This window comes from Halichondria panicea, chromosome 1, assembly GCF_963675165.1.
Source record: "Halichondria panicea chromosome 1, odHalPani1.1, whole genome shotgun sequence".
Taxonomy (NCBI): Eukaryota; Metazoa; Porifera; class Demospongiae; order Suberitida; family Halichondriidae; genus Halichondria; species Halichondria panicea.
The window spans coordinates 1,844,347-1,856,201 of NC_087377.1; the positions used below are offsets into that span (position 1 = coordinate 1,844,347).

An 11,855-nucleotide genomic window follows, 5' to 3' on the forward strand; every position below is an offset into this window, starting at 1 on the left:
TCTCTTTTTTGTGTTTTTGGCGATTAATTTTTTTTCTATGTACAGTAGGCGGCCTCGAATGAATCCCGGGGGGGAAACGCGGAAGGTTTTCGAGGCGCTAAGTGTTTCCTATCCTTTATCTATGCTGCCACAAAACTGTTACCTGAACATAAAAATCCTAATTATATGCAAACAGTCAATAGTCCAGTCATGTGATCCTACTCTACACACAAAACAACACTTATAATAATACTAAACACACGGAAAAATAAATATTAAAATTCACCAAATTGATCTACAGATGTCATTGTGTTGTCGTAACCTTTGAACCCTCTCCAAAGGGGGGTGCTCCAAACAAATCTCGTCTTGCATTGTCAGCAGTATTATGAGTGGGCGGGGTAGAGGAACATCCGTCAACTACCAAAGTTATCCGTAGGAAAATGGACTGCCAGTCGATCTGTGAGGTGTGTGTGTTGAGGTGTGTGTGTGTGTGGGGGTTGTGTGGGTGTGGAGTGTGTGTGAGCAAGGTGTCATACGAGATTTTGAAGTAGAGGGGGGGAAAAATAAAACTTCGGTAACGAGAACATTTTGGCTAAAAAAAGGTCAAATATTTCAATACCTAATACCCTGTTAGTACGTAAAATTCCAGCTATGGACACTCTGTCATACAACTATAGTAGCACATTTTAGGGGAGGGATATCCCCTTCCCACCCCCCCCCCCGGGCCCTGTATAACACCCTGGTGAGTGTGTGTGTGAGAGAGTGAACACATGTGAGGGGTGGGAGGTTCAATAAGCAGTATAGAGTTGTCTATTGTGGTCACCCTCTATAATACAGCCAGGTAAGGGACCCAGAGTCAGCCTCTGCCCAGCCTAGGGGCCACCACAATAAACATTCTGTATAATTATAAGGCCATGCAAAGTCAATTTGAAGTCTCTCGGGCTCTCGCACTTGGAAATTGGCAAGTCAAATATCACGTGACCTCAGCACTAGAAAAAAATATTTGTATTGTTTTTTTTTATAATAATTATTGACTAAAATTAAAACATCTGCTTATTGAGGAAGTTATGTGTTTCAATTTACGTATAATAATCATCTCCTCAATCTGCTGGCTAATTGCAATTTGTGTGGCCTAAGGTAAGAACTTAATTAATTTAACGCCCACTCACACACCCACACATACACACACCCACTCACCACTGTGGTCAGGTTGGTCTCTGATCCTATTCTTTGTGGAGTGAACGGGACATAACCAAAAGCATCCAGTCCACTGTCTACGCTCTAATGGAATCCTGCATTCTGATTGGACGGCTTCAGGTTCGATACTCGTTGTTGCCATGGCGAATTTGACCCGCGACCCTTTCCGATCTTGAGATGAAATGGCTGTCGTGGTAACTGCTGTAGCAATAGTGTTAATGGGGGGGTGACAGTTACGGAGGGTTTTGATTGGTTGGTTAGTTTCTTAGCAACAGAACGAGTTTTTTTTGGAGAAGGGAGAGTATTTGGCGGACAAGGGGAACGCTGTGTGGAGATAATTATAAATTATGGTGAATAATAACTAACCCTTGCACAATTTTTACACTGAATGTCACTATAATTATTAGCAGGCCACCCTCTATAATACAGCCAGGTTAATGGTCCCCAAAGTCTCCATAGCATGTGTTTGGACCTGTGTTAGCAGACCACCCTCTATAATACAGCCAGGTTAATGGGTCCCAAAGTCTCCATAGCATGTGTTTGGACCTGTGTTAGCAGGCCACCCTCTATAATACAGCCAGGTTAATGGCCCCCAAAGTCTCCATAGCATGTGCTTGGACCTGTGTTAGCAGGCCACCCTCTATAATACAGCCAGGTTAATGGGCCCAAGTCTCCATAGCATGTGTTTGGACCTGTGTTAGCAGACCACCCTCTATAATACAGCCAGGTTAATGGGCCCCAAAGTCTCCATAGCATGTGTTTGGACCTGTGTTAGCAGGCCACCGTCTATAATACAGCCAGGTTAATAGGCCCCAAAGTCTCCATAGCATGTGTTTGGACCTGTGTTAGCAGGCCACCCTCTATAATACAGCCAGGTTAATGGGCCTCAAAGTCTCCATAGCATGTGTTTGCATGGACCTGTGTTAGCAGGCCACCCTCTATAATACAGCCACTGTTGGTCTACCGACCACTATACATACACAGGGTATACTAATAGTAAGGTACTCACACAGACATTAGTGACATGGTTGGTGGTTCCTGTGATCCTGGACACCACCTCACACACTTGCCAGATACTGGGACACAGCTCAGGGTCAGAGGTCAACAGGTAGCCTACAAGGGAGGGGGAGAATACACGTATCATTAGAGCAATACACTTAAGGATGGCAGAGTATCATAGCACCTGTAGCTAGTGTGTGTTCTTAAATACAATTAACTCTGAAAAAACAGGTCCGGTTCACAAAGAAAAAAACCACTTTATGATAACTCGGTTTTATACGTATACCAGTGGTACTGGTGACATTTACTATAAGATGTATGTGTGTGTGTGTGTGTGTGTGTGTGTGTGTGTGTGTGTGTGTGTGTGTGAGGGGGTGGAGGGTGTGTGTGTGTGTGTGTGCATGTACCTATGAAGTTGTGCAGGTCTTGTGTGTAGGGAGAGTCTTCACAGGAATGCTGTACTGAGCACTGACTATGGCTAGAGGGTTGTCACCAAATGGAGTATCCATATGAAGCACAGCTTGAACAGTAGTACGCCCAGTGCCTATGTGTGGGCGGGTGTGTGTTGTGTGAGGGTGTGATGATATGGGTATTCAGTGTTAGATTCGTCTCATTGAGAGCTTTCAAATGACTACCACTTAACATGGTTCAGTAAACGTGATTCAAGGAAATTCTCCACTCATCCCCACATTCCACAGTCTTACACAGACAGACCACATTCACAAAATGCAAACCTTATTACAAAAAACATAAGTCAACCACTAGCTACAGTGTACACAGTGGGACCACCCATAAAGAGGAATTTCGCCCCTTTCAGCCTTGTTTCTCAGTAAACATAATCATTGCTCAGATCCTCCCCCTTTTCAGAGAGGTGTCACATTCCACCCCTTTCACAGTAAACAAAGCAATTTCACTAGCTACAGCTACACAGTGGGACCACACATAAAGAGGAAATTTCGCCCCTTTTAGCCTTGTTTCTCAGTAAACATAATCATTGCTCAGATCCTCCCCCTTTTCAGAGAGGTGTCACATTCCACCCCTTTCACAGTAAACAAAGCAATTTGGTAGAATGTCAAATGTTGAAAGGTCATAATTAGTGAAAGGTCAGACCTCCAATAGTACTGCCACATGTCCATCCATACATGCATGGATAAACAATTACACCATACTGTAGTTTAAAATACAATGACAAATGAAACCTCTCAGCCCATGCCAACTCAGCTAGCATATGGTTGCTCAATATTGACCTCCCTCCACCAAAGGTCTAATACATTGCTACAAGTCATCAACCATCTTTACCTGCACTTCCAGAGTTGAGCCAGCCTCCAGCTCATCAGTGTATGCATGGACTAACACACTAGAGCAATATCAGCAATCCCATCAAACTGCAGTCTGAAGGTGTACTCCATGCAGTGTATAGTTGCCCTCATGCAGGGGTAGGCTGTAGAGTGGTCCCAGCTGGCAGTCCATCCACCAATATCACATTGATACTGCCCTTGTCATGAGTACACCAGTACAGCCTCTGGACCATAGATGAGAGGAGGGAAGTTAGCTGTATAGGTAAAGTTGACATGCAGTTAGCAATTGCAATAAGTATATACCCAAGTGGACTAAGTGGTGGTATTAGAGGGCAGTACCTTGACCTTGTATAAGCCCTTATACCTGCACATACTCTTTCCTCAGATCAGGACATGAATTCTTGTGTACCATTGGGTACATTGCTAAACCTCACATGAACAATCTCCTACAACTGAGATAAGCTAATTGCAAACCACATTAGTTATTATACACGTACTTGTATTATAGCCGACAATAACACACATAATTATACGTATCTTCACAGCCCAACACTGCGTATACACTCTACGTATATGGAACAGATAACGAACATGCAAGCCTCTTATCAAACTTTATATTTCTCACAAGTTATGATGCAGGATGATGCTGCCCACCCGGGGTACCTGTGTAGGGCTGAGGAATTGATGGACACAATAAAGACAATAGACTACCATCATGCACGCAGGTACACTACCACCCACTCCACTCATCACACACCACCCACTACATTAGTAATGTATGAGTACGCAATGGGGGACCATACATTACAACAAAGGAAGCTAGAGAGCTAGTCCATAGATAAAGTATCTGGGTCCACTCAATAAGACCTGACACTACTCACCCTAGCATTGTCCAGGCAGCTCCCTCTGCAGACTAGCCACCATATCCACCAACATTAATCAGGACTGCAATGCATGATCCTCCATCGTTCGCGCTCTAGCCTCGAGACCAGCCGTTTGTTATAAGGAAAGGTTGATCTCGAGGCTACTTGCGCTCATGCCTGCCTTCTCTGATCGAGGCTATGTGGTTAACAAGAAGCTGCAACTGAAGTGATCCCGTACCCAACAACAATGGTAAAGGGTCACTAAACTAGAAAGCTGAAATGAAATTTTGCCAAAAAGTATAAAAATAGAAGGTGATGGTATATATACATGTATACACACACACACAGGACACAGAGCATTATAATAGTCAGTACTTATAGTCAACACAGAGTCAGTTCTTTACTTGACATTCTTGCATGCTTCTTTACTTGACATCTTTATTCGTCCCTTTCAAGTAGCTCCAGTATCTGTATGAAAGCATGAGCACAGCACAATAAACTAGAGCCTTATAAGCAAAACATTGCAATAAAACACTGTGTGCAATGAAAATAGGGATCAGATTTATGAATATTCCAGTAATAATCTGTTTAAAAACATGAGTGCATGATTTAGGAGCCCTCAGGGCTAGTAGAACCCTCAAGTACTTAGAATGCTGTATACTATTATGGCATGGCACAACTGCATGACGAGCAAGGTCACAAAGTTAATAAGGTAACTCACGTGTATCCTTGACACAGGCCTTGTGAATGCTGCGAACTGCCTCTCCGTCCTCAATCTCTGAGGCAATTTCCACTAATCGACCGTAAGTAGCTGTTGAATTCAATGGATTGAATTGGAGAATATTTTTACTCTTCCACTTCTTTAGAGCAGCGAGGAATTTCCCTGGAATACCAACAAATGTGTGATCGATAGCACCAATCTCAGCATCACTGAGGCCCAGCCTGTGCTTGTATCTGTCATAGCCAGCAATCTCGGTAGACAACTGGAGAAGAGCATCATCCCAGCACTCACTACTCAACCGAGGGGCAGTCGCTGTCACTATCGTCTTATGTGGTTGAACTGTACAGATCAAAATACATTACATTATTTCCAATGACATGCAACGGCACGTAGTGGCAATACTCTGAAATGTACACCAAATACTTTATCACTGTCACATGAGACCCCATACACAATACAACTGTCAAGGCTATAATTGAACATTGCTTCAATTTAGATTGCTATACTTGTACAATAATGATGTCGTGAATAATTATAGTGATCACATTAATTCCCAAGTTGTTCCCTTAATTAGCTTATTACCAATGCATATGATTTAATTAGATCTCACTTTTCATTGGCTAACTAGAGCTATGTGTACAGAGGACTTCTGCCAACCAACCTGAAATCCTCTGTACATGTATATGTAGAGAAGTACATTTGTATCCTCAAGCAAACTATAGTTTGGGCAGAATATTGGCAGTACATGGAATGCTGTGGTGAACCCATACAAATGTTATTATTGCTTTCACTTCATTTGAAATGCAAACCTTAATTATTAAAGTCACCACTAGCTATTTGGATTGTCCTAATACAAATCTATTTTGTAGCTCTTTATCAAAATATGTGTTTAAATTAGCGATAAGTCAACCACTAGCTACAGTGCACACAGTGGGACCACACTATAGGCTCTGTACACTAGCTACAGTGCACACAGTGGGACCACACTATAGGCTCTGTACACTTTAGCTACAGTGTACACAGTGGGACCACACTATAGGCTCTGTACACTAGCTACAGTGCACACAGTGAGACCACACTATAGGCTCTGTACACTAGTCTACAGTGCACACAGTGGGACCACACTATAGGCTCTGTACACCAGCTACAGTGCAACCACACTATAGGCTCTGTACACTAGCTACAGTGTACACAGTGGGACCACACTATAGGCTCTGTACACTAGCTACAGTGCACACAGTGGGACCACACTATAGGCTCTGCATGTACACTAGCTACAGTGCACACAGTGGGACCACACTATAGGCTCTATACACTAGCTACAGTGCACTAGCTACAGTGCACACAGTGGGACCACACTATAGGCTCTGTACACTAGCTACAGTGCACACAGTGGGACCACACTATAGGCTCTGTACACCAGCTACAGTGCACACAGTGGGACCACACTATAGGCTCTGTACACCAGCTACAGTGCACACAGTGGGACCACACTATAGGCTCTGTACACTAGCTACAGTGCACACAGTGGGACCACACTATAGGCTCTGTACACTAGCTACAGTGCACACAGTGGGACCACACTATAGGCTCTGTACACTAGCTACAGTGCATACAGTGGGACCACACTATAGGCTCTGTACACTAGCTACAGTGCACACAGTGGGACCACACTACTATAGGCTCTGTACACCAGCTACAGTGCACACAGTGAGACCACACTATAGGCTCTGTACACCAGCTACAGTGCACACAGTGGGACCACACTATAGGCTCCGTACACCAGCTACAGTGCACACAGTGGGACCACACTATAGGCTCTGTACACCAGCTACAGTGCACACAGTGGGACCACACTATAGGCTCTGTACACTAGCTACAGTGCACACAGTGGGACCACACTATAGGCTCTATACACCAGCTACAGTGCACACAGTGGGACCACACTATAGGCTCTGTACACTAGCTACAGTGCACACAGTGGGACCACACTATAGGCTCTGTACACTAGCTACAGTACACAGTGGGACCACACTATAGGCTCTGTACACCAGCTACAGTGCACACAGTGGGTCCACACTATAGGCTCTGTACACTAGCTACAGTGCACACAGTGGGACCACACTATAGGCTCTGTACACTAGCTACAGTGCACACAGTGGGACCACACTATAGGCTATGTACACTAGCTACAGTGCACACAGTGCATGGGACCACACTATAGGCTCTGTACACCAGCTACAGTGCACACAGTGGGACCACACTATAGGCTCTGTACACTAGCTACAGTGCACACAGTGGGACCACACTATAGGCTCTATACACCAGCTACAGTGCACACAGTGGGACCACACTATAGGCTCTGTACACTAGCTACAGTGCACACAGTGGGACCACACTATAGGCTCTGTACACTAGCTACAGTGCACACAGTGGGACCACACTATAGGCTCTGTACACCAGCTACAGTGCACACAGTGGGACCACACTATAGGCTCTGTACACCAGCTACAGTGCACACAGTGGGACCACACTATAGGCTCTGTACACCAGCTACAGTGCACACAGTGGGACCACACTATAGGCTCTGTACACCAGCTACAGTGCACACAGTGGGACCACACTATAGGCTCTGTACACCAGCTACAGTGCACACAGTGGGACCACACTATAGGCTCTGTACACTAGTCTACACACTGCATGTCAATTAGAGTAGCATTTCTGCAAACAAGGAGAAAATGGTTTTTAGTGGAACAGCTGTCTACCCCTGGGCCCATACACGCAGACATTCTACTTTCAAAGGACTATAGAATATTTGCATATACACAAATTGGAATTCCATGTAGTGGGACAAGACAACAGTCTGGCTACCGATCAAAATTATCTCCGTAAAAATACAATTATTGGGGTCACAGATGTCACAGCTGAGTGGAGAGTGGAGTGGGAGGGCTAGCTGAATGAATATGAGGGATGATGGGATCATTGTGACAGGGCAATGGACCGCTACTAAACCCTAGTTATCAGTCAACAGCTGGAGCTTTATTTCCTACAATGCATAGCGGGAAATTTTTGCGGGTGCAATTTGGCTCCAGAACCCTCAGTAGAATTTTCGTGGGTTCTAATATTCGCGGTTCAATGCCAGGAAACCACACCCACCAATAGCTTTGCATGTGAAATACCGGTGCATGGGAGTTTATCCCAGTTTTAAATGCTCTGCCCTCGAAAAACGACGAAAATTTCCCGCTATACGGTACTTGTTATCAATACCCCATTTTTAATAATACATGTGCAATGTATGCTAGCTGTGACAGGGCAATGGACCGCTACTAAACCCCAGTGATCAGTCAACAGCTGGAGCTTAATTAATAATAATTATTATAATGAAGTTGATTGTTTCCCAGATGCTTGTTATCAATAATTATCCTGTCTTTGCTATATACAAAAGTACAGCTAGCATACATGTACATGTACATGTAGGTCCTAGGTGTGTTTTTTTACGTCAAAATCAGTACAGCTTAATTGCTTTTTTAGTATTTATTTGTATGCTAGCTGTACGTTTGGATCGACGTCAAATGATATTTCGGTCTCCCTTATTCCATTAAATAACGTGTGAAAAATTGATTAACTATTATAGTGTGGGAAGTAGGGAGGAGGCACAGTGTACTATAATAATGCTTTTCTAACTCCCTAAAAATGCTATTCACAAATTTTGAGACAGTTTGCTCAATATAATCTCAAAAGCCCAATGCTATGTCAACAGTTTATAACAAGAGAGCACAGTTAGCATACAAACAGCGTCAAATACAACAAATACAAGTTTTGCTGTTTTGGATGCTTCCATTAGAGGGAGTGTTAGCAAACGTGCTGTACAAAGTTCATTCTAATCTTCACTGTCAGCTTTGAATCTGAGGCCTCAATTCACTTATTAGTTCTACTGCACGCTATAGCTGTACCTTAATTTGTAATTATTTCCCCCCACACACACACAGCACACCCACACACACACCCACACACACATACACACACCCCACACACACACACCCCACACAGCCTGTACCTTTGGGTCAACGTTAATAATCTTTCTGTCTCGTTTATTCTTAAACAGCAGACCTGAGGCATTGTCTGTAATCACCTGTGTGTGCGTGCGTGGGGGGTGTGTGTGTGTGCGTGTTATATCAAACAAATACAAACAAAGTGTCCGTGTACAATAATCATGTCAACTAATTATGTACGACGAGACCAAAGGGAGCAACTGTATAATTGAGTAGTGCTATGGCGCCCTACAGACTAGGAGGGCACTCACTAGTGTAGTGTTCCAAACACACGTTATAGGCTATCAAACTTTGCTGTGAAAATAAATTATGTTCTGAAAAAACACACACTTTAATTACCGTATAGCACGAAATTTTCGAGGGGCTTAATTTTCGCGGATTTCGTGGGTTAGAATTCTACACGAAAATTAAGTCCTCAAAAAGTGTTCTTTAATTAGAATTACCTGCTATCATGCAAAGATTTAAAGGCGTGGCTTCCGGTAAGCAGCTATTCCGCGAACATTGTGCAACGAAATGGTTTTTAGAGGCTAATCCACGAAATATAAGTGCCTCGAAAATTTCGCGCTATACGGTATTATAGCCCCACGCTTTCTTTTATAATTTGTGCTCGTTGATCTAAGTTATAGTTAGAACATGGGCATGAGGTATCTATGTGTTATAGTGTCCCAAAGCTCGAGGGCTTCTATTTAAACCTATTGGCTACTAGAAATGCACTAGCTTAGCAACAGTCAACCTATATAAACAGCCAACCTAGCAACTGCATCATTATTCTTTTGAAAACTAATATCTAAAGTTGACATCTCTGTGTCTCTACTAAATCTGTGGTCTCTATTCAAGTCAACCCTGTTCCTCCACCTCAGTTTGATGGACAAAATTATAGTCCTAGCTCCACCCACAAAACGAAAACATCCAGCTCCTCCCCCAGTTTTGCAGCAAACAAGCCCAGCACACTTCCCAAGAAACGAGCGACTCGTACTACTCTCACAAAGCGAAAGGAAGACACCTATAAGCTATAATTTGCAGCAAACAAGCCCAGCAAACGAGCGGCTCCTACTCTTGAACAAAGCGAAAGGAACTTTAGGAGAAGAAGCCAAACCTAGAATCTCAGCACTTCCATACATCCAGCTCCTCCCCCATGCAGCCTTGCAGCAAAAAAGCACAGCACACTGCCCAAAAAACGAGCGTCTCCTACTGCTTTCGAACAAAGCCAAAAAAAGAAACTAGAGCTTCTCTCTTTCATTCTAGTTCTGTTATTATAATTACTAGACAAAGCATCTACATGTAGCTACAATAATTTTTACATGTGTATCTTCTTGTAAATCACAATACAATACAATGTTGTAGTTTGTAGCCCAGAGCAATCTATAGTACTGGTACTATAGCTCATAGTTCCCTGCTAAATACACTCAAATGGAATCTAAGGACACCATAATATTATTGTAGCACTACCAAACAGCTACTAATAAAATAATTAGCTTTTTGAAATTGGACGTTCCCAACACAAGTTATAGCCCTTCAAAGAAAAACTACGAAAACATGACGACATGTAATTAATACATATTTTGGCAACCACCTCTTATATATTATACCCACGTATTTCATATTTCTCACACGTACCTGATAATTAGGAGTGGAGTTGGACGAGGAGAAGTTAGTGTCCCAGTTATAGAAGCTCAAGTCACTGTGTCTAGGGAGCAGCTTCTTCCGTGACGAGAATATGGGATCAAAATCATCCACCTACAATTATCATGTACATGTATAATACCACATAGAAAGTTTTCGTATCAAACGAAAATTAAAACGACGGAATTATTCTACTGCAAGAGATTCAATGCGTCACTATCCTAAGCTGTTGAGCTGTACTTAAAATACTAAATTGGTAGTTACGAAAATTACCCGCTATACGGCAGTTAGATCATTGGGGTGAGGTATACTTTTATGTTATAAATACATGTTAGGATCAACCACCTTTATTACTGGTAGTACCTTGAGTCGATGTGCGTAGTCAATGTATCCTGATATCTCCTATACTTATTGATTGAATGGCAGGGAATACTCAGACCATCGAAAGAATTGCAAGTTGATATAAATAATTATGCTATTATTATATACTTGCGATGAGCTCCTCAATCAGAAAGTTTCAGTTCCGCTTCTTTGTAGGACACATAGATGACGATACAGCGCTAATTGAAGCGAAGCTATCAAAGGACCGATTGGTGAGTAACTTAGCATCCGATGACTTGATAAAGTATAAATGTAATAATTAGATTTGTTGAATGTACACAAATTAAAGATGTCAACCGCGAGATGCTGTAGATGTAGAACTGGCACCTGTCAGTCGTGTGTGTGCCAGAAGAAAGGCAGCCCCTGCTCATACTGCCCCCTGCACATACTGCCCCCCAGGGTCTTCGTGCAGAAACAAGGTTAGTCCCTATATAGTAGATCTATTCTAGTGGGTGGGGGGAAGCAGTTAATTGTCTCCACCCTCGACCTCACTTCCGCGATCACTTTAAATCAACTAACGTAAATGTTGATTATCTTTTTAACATTAGTATAATTATGTATTAGAAAATGGAAATAGCGAAAAAATAATTGAAATAATTATCAAAAACGGTACCTTTATAATTATTATCACCGTGTTATCTTATTCTATTGTTTTGGAACTTCTCCAACTTGTACTTATTGTGTTTCATTTTGGCTAGTTGAGTTTACCATTGTTTATTCCATTCCTAAAAGGCATTAACAA

General features: G+C 42.7%; 1 long non-coding RNA gene across 1 annotated transcript; it reads right to left on the reverse strand.

Moving 5' to 3' along the window:
• Positions 1-128: 128 nt before the first annotated feature.
• LOC135333502 (uncharacterized) lies at positions 129-3,093 on the reverse strand. The gene is made up of 4 exons (XR_010393941.1): positions 2,583-3,093; positions 2,186-2,289; positions 1,177-1,500; positions 129-436 (listed from the first exon to the last, which is right to left on the reverse strand). It is a non-coding gene; the product is annotated as an uncharacterized LOC135333502 (long non-coding RNA).
• Positions 3,094-11,855: the final 8,762 nt, after the last annotated feature.